The 9,443-nt window shown below is 37.6% G+C and overlaps 1 long non-coding RNA gene across 1 annotated transcript in view; it reads left to right on the forward strand.

The window, feature by feature from the left end:
* LOC139027903 (uncharacterized) overlaps positions 1 to 9,443 on the forward strand; it is a 393,207-nt gene that overhangs the window by 66,750 nt on the left and 317,014 nt on the right. The window lies entirely within an intron of this gene.

Raw genomic sequence — 9,443 nt, forward strand, 5'->3', positions numbered from 1 at the left:
ACTCTAAAGTTGGAACTACCACTGACACAGTATAAAAGAAGATGTCTGTACTATTTCAGTCAGTTCCCTGCTTTACCCTGCGTGGTGATACAGTGAACCCGTATATACGAAAATTGCATTTGCCATTCATTGTTTGCGTTAATTCAACATAATTAAAGAAAGTTAGCAGACCTTGCTTTTTATTTATCCTGATACCGGATGTGTTACATGCAGCGTTCAAAATTGTCACTTCACGCCTACCGACATGTACAAATTACAAACTGACCTGTACCCCCGCACACTGACTTGGTACCGGTACCCCCTGTATATAGCCTCGTTATTGTGTTTCTTCTTATTGTTTTATTTTTTACTGTAGTTTATTTGGTTATTATTTTCTTAATTCTTCTTGAACTTCACTTTTGTAAGTAAGGTCTACACTTGTTGTGTTCGGCGCATGTGACAAATACAGTTTGATTTGAACATGTATGTTTATGCATTGTTTAAAGTACTTTGGGTAAGTAAATTGGCTTATCCCAGTAGCGATGTGTATAGTCTTAGTGACATGTTTTGTGGATTTAAAGTTTGGACATATCTACTCAAAGCTGTCATCAAGGCAAACCCTTTGAAGAATCTCAAAATTAAAATATATTTTGATTTGTTTAACACTTTTTTGTTTACTACATGATTCTGTATGTGTCATTTAATAGTTTTGATGACTTCACTATTATTCTACAGTGTAGAAAATAATAAAAAATATTTTAAAAACCTGAATGAGTAGGTGTGTCCAAACTTTTGACTGGTACTGTATATCTATTATTTTGAATGCAAAATTATTTAATATATTGTATATATCAATAAAAACAAAGAAGGCTATTGAAAACATATATATATATATTTTACTAGTATAATGTGTGTCCCTCAGGTTTATGTCATTGCTGTTTCCGCCTTGAAAATAACTCATTACGAAGATATTCAAGGACCTTACATATTCTCTCCAGTGGCAAACTGTTATCGGGGGAGTGGTCTATATTAAATACAGTTATTAGCTAATCACACCCTTTTAGTGTGTCATATGTTTGAGGAGTCCATGAATAATGTGGTGTGTCTAAATCCAAAGTGTCACTTAATGTTACTCAATGTAAATGAAGGGAAATAACATTGTGAGCAAAATGATTCATCATATCACTTTAGTAAATTATTTTTGTAAAGGGTTTAGCCTTAGATTTGAGCATTTGAGGCCTCCATTTAATTCGTGTTACTTACTCCTACTGGTGGCACAATGTTATTATAATGGTAAAAAAAAAACATTTAAAGTCATTAAGCTACCATATTATTTGATTTAGATTGGGAAGATGTCTCGAAAAACATTTCAATTAAAATATATACACTACCGTTCAAAAGTTTGGGGTCACTTAGAAATGTCCTTGTTTTTTAAGGAAAAGCACATTTTATGTCCATTAAAATAACATAGAATTGATCAGAAATACAGTGTAGACATTGTTAATGTTGTAAATGACTATTGTAGCTGGAAACGGCTGATTTTTAATGGAATATCTACATTTATTATTTTTTAATTTTTAATTTCACTTTAATTTAACCAGGTAGGCCAGTTGAGAACAAGTTCTCATTTACAACTGCGACCTGGCCAAGATAAAGCAAAGCAGTAAGACAAAAACAACAACACAGAGTTACACATGGGATAAACAAACGTACTGTCAATAACACAATAGAAAAATATGTATACAGTGTGTGCAAATTAAGTAAGGAGGTAAGGCAAAAAATAGGCCAATAGTGGCGAATTAATTACAATTTAGCAATTTACACTGGAGTGATATATGTACAGATGAGGATGTGCAAGTAAAAATGCTGGTGTGCAAAAGAGCAGAAAAACAAAAACAAATATGGGGATGAGGTAGGTAGTTGGTTGGATGGGCTATTTACAGATGGGCTATGTAAAGCTGCATCGATCGGTAAGCTGCTCTGACAGCTGATGCTTAAAGTTAGTGAGGGAGATATAAGTCTCCAACTTCAGTGATTTTTGCAATTCGTTCCAGTCATTGGNAAAAAAAAACATTTAAAGTCATTAAGCTACCATATTATTTGATTTAGATTGGGAAGATGTCTCGAAAAACATTTCAATTAAAATATATACACTACCGTTCAAAAGTTTGGGGTCACTTAGAAATGTCCTTGTTTTTTAAGGAAAAGCACATTTTATGTCCATTAAAATAACATAGAATTGATCAGAAATACAGTGTAGACATTGTTAATGTTGTAAATGACTATTGTAGCTGGAAACGGCTGATTTTTAATGGAATATCTACATTTATTATTTTTTAATTTTTAATTTCACTTTAATTTAACCAGGTAGGCCAGTTGAGAACAAGTTCTCATTTACAACTGCGACCTGGCCAAGATAAAGCAAAGCAGTAAGACAAAAACAACAACACAGAGTTACACATGGGATAAACAAACGTACTGTCAATAACACAATAGAAAAATATGTATACAGTGTGTGCAAATTAAGTAAGGAGGTAAGGCAAAAAATAGGCCAATAGTGGCGAATTAATTACAATTTAGCAATTTACACTGGAGTGATATATGTACAGATGAGGATGTGCAAGTAAAAATGCTGGTGTGCAAAAGAGCAGAAAAACAAAAACAAATATGGGGATGAGGTAGGTAGTTGGTTGGATGGGCTATTTACAGATGGGCTATGTAAAGCTGCATCGATCGGTAAGCTGCTCTGACAGCTGATGCTTAAAGTTAGTGAGGGAGATATAAGTCTCCAACTTCAGTGATTTTTGCAATTCGTTCCAGTCATTGGTAGTGAAGAACTGGAAGGAAAGGCAGTCAAAGCAGGTGTTGGCTTTGGGGATGACCAGTGAAATATATCTACTGGAGCGCGTGCTATGGGTGGGTATTGCTATGGTGACCAGTGAGCTGAGCCATTTTGAGCCTGTAATCGAACCCACAAATGCTGATGCTCCAGATACTCAACTAGTCTAAAGACGGACAGTTTTATTGCTTCTTTAATCAGGACAACAGTTTTCAGCTGTGCTAGCATAACTGCAAAAGGGTTTTCTAATAATCAATTAGCCTTTTAAAATGATAAACTTAGATTAGCTAACACAACGTGCCATTGGAACACAGGAGTGATGATTGCTGATAATGGGCCTCTGTACGCATATGTAGATATTCCTTAAAAAATCTGCAATTTCCAGCTACAATAGTCATTTACAACATTAACAATGTCTACACTGTATTTCTGATCAATTTGATGTTATTTTAGTGGACAAAAAAGTGTTTTTCTTTAAAAAACAAGGACATTTCTAAGTGACCCCAAATTTTTGAACGGTAGTGTATTTATATTTTAATTTTAAATACCACCATAATTGAAGAACCATCCTGCCCACACACTTTATTATTGATTCTGCTTAATGTAAAGTGTCTAGTTAGTATGTCATATCTAAAATGTGGCATGGGGACTAAAATAATGAAATGTGTTAACTATACTCTAGTCCAAGAGAAAACATGAGAGCAGTTCAGTGGACAAACTGTGGACAGTGCAGATAGAAATGTATTGGAAAATGAAGGCAATTGTATGACGCACAGATATGGACTATTGTTGTTGTCCATTTGTAATATGACAATAGTAAAACTATCTATTCCTTCAAGTATGCTTACTAGATCTTTATTTTGAATAAATAACAGTACATGACGAAGACAAAGTAAAATGTATCTTAGATTTTTTTTTTAAGAAGAAAATATTCTCAAAAGCTGTGACAAACTTGTGCTTGGTGGAAATATATATAACAATGTTAAGTCGCATGAATGTTTTATACTATATATTAGAGCTACACGTGGACTTCCTTCGTATAAAATAAGATATAATTTTATAAGATAAAATATTTTCAGTCTTTAATTACATTTTATTATCACCCCAATAAATAATTTTCATATTGGAATGTAACCACATTTGTTTCCACATAATATTGTTGCCAGAACTATGTATCTACATGGTAATTATATAGGTATATTATATAGGCAGGTACATTGCAACCACAGTGTTATTTATGGTAGGTCTTCAACTGTTACAACTGTTACCTCTTTAACAGTTTTTATAAACAGACATTTGCTCAAAATGACTGTTAAAACCACAGAGATATGCAATACTGTATTTACACTGTACCTACCAATATATAGTACATACACAGTTGAAACTGCATGTCATTCGAAGTGGGAACCTTTTGATTCAATTGAGCTTCCTTGTTGATTGTCAAGCATGACATTTATTTCAAAAAGTCTCATGGAGTCAAATCCTCTACTAAAAAAACTGAGTTATCTCAAATTGTGATTCAATGACTCCTTATGAAAGGCACTCTGTGTCGAAATGACCTGACTAACTGTTTGTTGCAGATCGTTGACTGGAAATTCTGTGCAGGATCAAGAGGCAATCTGGCACACATACAGACATGTTAAGCAACAATTCCCCTGCCTATATGACCAAACAACACTGCCAATGATTTCCTGAAAATATCACTTTTGCGTCCAAAAGCATTATTGCTTTATTCCCATTGGACAGAGGTTGCCGAGCAACTCTCCGATGAGGGTTGACGTGATCATACATTTCCATTCGTTAAGGATGCCATTGGATTACTACACACTGCAAACTGTTCCATCACAGTCCTCACCAAATCACTATACTTGTAACCCATTAAATCACACTTCACCAATAAGCTTGACTGTTTTAGGTGCCTTTGTCTCACTTCTAATCTCGGTTAACCCCGAACTAAAATCTCACGTAATTTGGTCAGAAGCTCATAGTCCGTCCAATAAAGATTATCTCTCTTCAAGAAAACTGAAACAGATACAGTGGGGCAAAAAAGTATTTAGTCAGCCACCAATTGTGCAAGTTCTCCCACTTAAAAAGATGAGAGAGGCCTGTAATTTTCATCATAGGTACACTTCAACTATGACAGACAAAATTAGGAAAAAAAATCCAGAAAATCACATTGTAGGATTTTTTATGAATTTATTTGCAAATTATGGTGGAAAATAAGTATTTGGTCACCTATCACAACAAGCAAGATTTCTGGCTCTCACAGACTTGTAACTTCTTCTTTGAGGCTCCTCTGTCCTCCACTCGTTACCTGTATTAATGGTACCTGTTTGAACTTGTTATCAGTATAAAAAGACACCTGTCCATAGGCGGAAATCCAGGGGGGACGGGGGGACACGACCCCATCTTGGGAAAATATGATTTGTCCCCCAATATATCACTGTAAACATAACTATGTAATTTCAAATATATTAATAATAGCAATGAAAGCACTTGTGCTGATTATAAGCACTTAATAGCACGTTTTTAAGTTTCAAAAGATTGCGACCCCCCAGCCCTTTGCCTCACAATGGTTTGATCCACTGCCAGTTCTTAGCTGGCAAGGTAATAGAGGGTTTCGTATCTCCTGTCCGAAAGGGACATGTACGTAACTGACGTGAGGTTAATCCAGTCAATCCATAGCAGGTCCATAGCAATGTTATTTATTTATTTTTATGTTGGCAGGGTTCACACACTAGCTGAATTTGCAGAGCTAGCGTGCAAACTAAGCAAACATCTATCAAGCTAGCTAGTACTATTCCATTTATGTGGCGTCGTCAAAGATGGAATCTTTGCTATCGTCAGTTTATTCCAAGATCAGCATGCACAGCTGGAGTGCTTCAAAGTCCCTGCGATAAGGTTGCGATAAATCGAAGTCCATATTGAACAGAACAGAACTACACTCTCTTCTACCATTGTCTTAAATATATATAATGGTCTCGTTGCAAAGATAAATTGTCGCTAGTGAACTTTTTTTTATTTTATTTTATTTCACCTTTATTTACCGTAGCAAAGATTATAGCAAACACACAGAAACGGAATTGGTGGCTCGCTAGCTTTACAAATTCAGCTATTGTTGGAAGCCAGCCATATGAACAAACTATTAAAATTAACAAAGGTTGCAGCATGTGTTGTGTAAATGTGTGTGCAGCTAGGCCAGCCAGCCAGGTAGAAAAATGGCAGAAAAAAGTAAGAAGACGGACATCAGAGTATTTGTCAGTAACCAAAACGCATAGTAAGAACTCTAGTAGCCTAATCTCAAAGACTAGTTGATAAAATGTTCTAAGAAAGAAGTGAAATGCTAATGGAAATGTTTCACAATGTTCATTAGGCAGAGCAGGCACCAGATGGCACAGACAGGCAGAGCTGGGGACAGATTGCAGGGACAGATTGGCAGAGACAGGGAGTCTCAGGTAAGTTTGTTGAGTCTTTGTTTGGCACCATTTGAAAGGTTCTCAATTTTTTTGACTTGTAAAATAGGGACATCATTGGAAATGCCACGGATACCCATCTCTACTTAACTGGTGACTAAACTAAGATTTGTTTACGGCAATGGTATTGCTGTTGTGATTAATTGTGTAGTTTTGGGTACCGGTAGTTGGAGTACGGCAAACACCTTATTTATTTTCTAGGAGACAGACTGTGAGTCAGTTAGGGTGGTGAAAGGGAAGAGCCAGGGAGAGAGACTTCAGAGGACAGTGTCACAGCCACGGCAGGACCAAGTGTCACCCTTGTTGCCAGCAGCAACCAGTATAGGGGACAGTGGCACAGCATTGTCCAGTTACCTGGTGATGGACAAAACCATATCAGCCAACCCACAATTTATAGAACCGCAAACTCTTGCCAACAGAGTGTTGACGTTTCAAGAGAGATGGTTTCGCGATTTCCCTGGCTACATTATAATCCATCAATAAAGGAGTGTTTGTTTTACAGCCAGCTTCTTTTGGCCAAAGAGCAGATTAGCCTTCATTAGTGCAGGATTTAGGAACTGGAGAAAAGCCATTGAAAAATTCACAGCACATCAAAACTGCCAAACCCACCGCCACTTTGTAATTGTAACAGCACACAAGCTAAATCCAATCAGTGTCCAGTTATCCAGCGGTGGGGTAACAGCAGGATGACGCAAGGCATTGCTTGATGAATTTGTTAGTTCGGTGCGGCATGTGTAAGACAGGGACAAGCCTTAGAGGCACCGGATGAAGTGGGAATTTATACCAGATTTTGAACTTAGGCAGAGAGAGATCAGATGCAGAATATCCTTTTACTGAAGTGGTTAACAGAGCGTACCACAATGTACACAGGCCCAAAGCACAGAATGAAATTCTGAACATCATGGCCAACAGTCATTCGAGGCATTGCAGCTGAGATTAGGTCTCTTCCGATTGTACAATTTTCATTAATTGTTGATGGTACTCAAGATGTCTCTGGTGCTGAACAGGAGAATGTCTGTCTGCGTTATGTTGACCATGACCATGTCTCACAAGGAGTTTATTGGGCTATACAGGGTGGAGACAACAGGCGAGGGCATTGCGAAAGTGGCAACTGATGTGTTGTTGAGGAAACCCGCAAACATATGCTCGGTTCTTTTGTTCAGTAGTGTGTATAGAGTGGTTTCTCAACCTTTTTGGGGTATGGAACCCTGCATATTTTGAGGCAAGGCAGGCAAGGTTTTGAGCGGTCCTCAGGGACCTCCCTCTATATTATATGTAAACTACTGGAAACCTTGTGGTATGACTACATTCATTACACTTTTTTATTTACGGACCTTGCAATTAGTCCATGGACCCTGTTTGGAACCTGGTGTAATTGTTATTTGTTCTTTTGTTTAGTAGTTTTCAGTACACTTACAAATTATTTATTTCATGTTATTTTATTTAAATTGCATCTTTGTGCGACATACTTGTCCATAGCTGCTGTTTGAAGAGTTGAGACACTGACTGAAGGATATTTTGTTTGATTTATTTGGGTTTTTCATTGAAGTAGTTATTTTGCTTTTAGAACTGTACTTATTTTAGCTTTTTGTTCTTGCAAAGATATTGTCGTAGACTCAGGCCAGGTGCACATATTTAATGACTATATAAATGTATCAGAAAAAGTCAAATTAAAGGTCAATTCAATACGGAGACCAACTTTGTGGATGGTTTCAATGGAGATTCTTTTAGATGTGATCACACATGTTCATTGTATTTATGAAAACTACACCCATACAGTACCATTGTCACCTACTGCCTTTCTTGATATTGCTGGTTGTAAGTACGATACTGCATGCATACATACTGGACTGGTAAGGAGCACTGCTATAACTATTATTAGTAGTAGAATTATAATGATTTAAACATTTGAACAAGTTGGGAAAACCCTTAGTTAACTACTGTACCTATAATTATCCAGTTGTAGGAATTATGGTTCCTCAATATACATTTAACATATAACAACGTATGCTATGTGTTCAGCACTACTTTTGGTGTCCCCTCAGGAATTGCTCTTGAGAAAATTTAATGTAATTGTCCCCTCCGGTTGATATCAGATTTTCGCCCCTGCACCTGTCACAACCTCAAACAGTCACACTCCAAACTCCACTATGGAAGACCAAAGCTGTCAAAGGACACCAGAAACAAAATTGTAGACCTGCACCAGGCTGGGAAGACTGAATCTGCAATAGGTAAGCAGCTGGTTTGAAGAAATCACTGTGGGGAGATTATTAGGAAATGGAAGACACTGATAATCTCCCTCGATCTGGGGCTCCACGCAAGTCTCACCCCTGTGGGGTCAAAATGATCACAAGAACGGTGAGTAAAAATCCCAGAACCACACGGGGGGATCTAGTGAATGACCTGCAGAGAGTAACAAAGCCTACCATCAGTAACACCTACGCCGCCAGGGACTCAAATCCTGAAGTGCAGAACTGTACCCCTGCTTAAGCCAGTACTGTCCAGGCCGTCTGAAGTTTGCTAGAGAGCATTTGGATGATCCAGAAGAAGATTGGGAGAATGTCATATGGTCAGTTGAAACCAAAATATAACTTTTTGGTAAAAACTCAACTCGTCGTGTTTGGAGGAAAAAGAATGCTGAGTTGCTCCAAAGAACCATACCTACTGTGAAGCATGGGGGTGGAAACATCATGCTTTGGGGCTGTTTTTCTGCGGGGCAGGACGACTGATCGTGTAAAGGAAGAATGAATGGGGCCATGTATCGTGAGATTTTGAGTGAAAACCTCTTCCTCATCAGCAAGGCATTGAAGATGAAACGTGGCTAGGTCTTTCAGCATGACAATGATCCCAAACACCCCGCCGGGCAACGAAGGAGTGGCTTCGTAAGAAGCATTTCAAGGTCCTGGAGTGGCCTAGCCAGTCTCCAGATCTCAACCCTAGAAAATCTTTGGAGGGAGTTGAAAGTCCGTGTTGCCAGCAACAGCCCAAAACATCACTGCTCTAGAGGAGATCTGCATGGAGGAATGGGCCAAAATACAGCAACAGTGTGTGAAACTTTGTGAAGACTTACAGAAACGTTTGACCTCTGCCATTGCCAACGGAAAGGGTATTATAACAAGTATTGAGATAAACTTTTGTTATTGACCAAATAC

This window comes from Salvelinus sp. IW2-2015, linkage group LG1 (genome assembly GCF_002910315.2).
Source record: "Salvelinus sp. IW2-2015 linkage group LG1, ASM291031v2, whole genome shotgun sequence".
NCBI lineage: Eukaryota > Metazoa > Chordata > Actinopteri > Salmoniformes > Salmonidae > Salvelinus > Salvelinus sp. IW2-2015.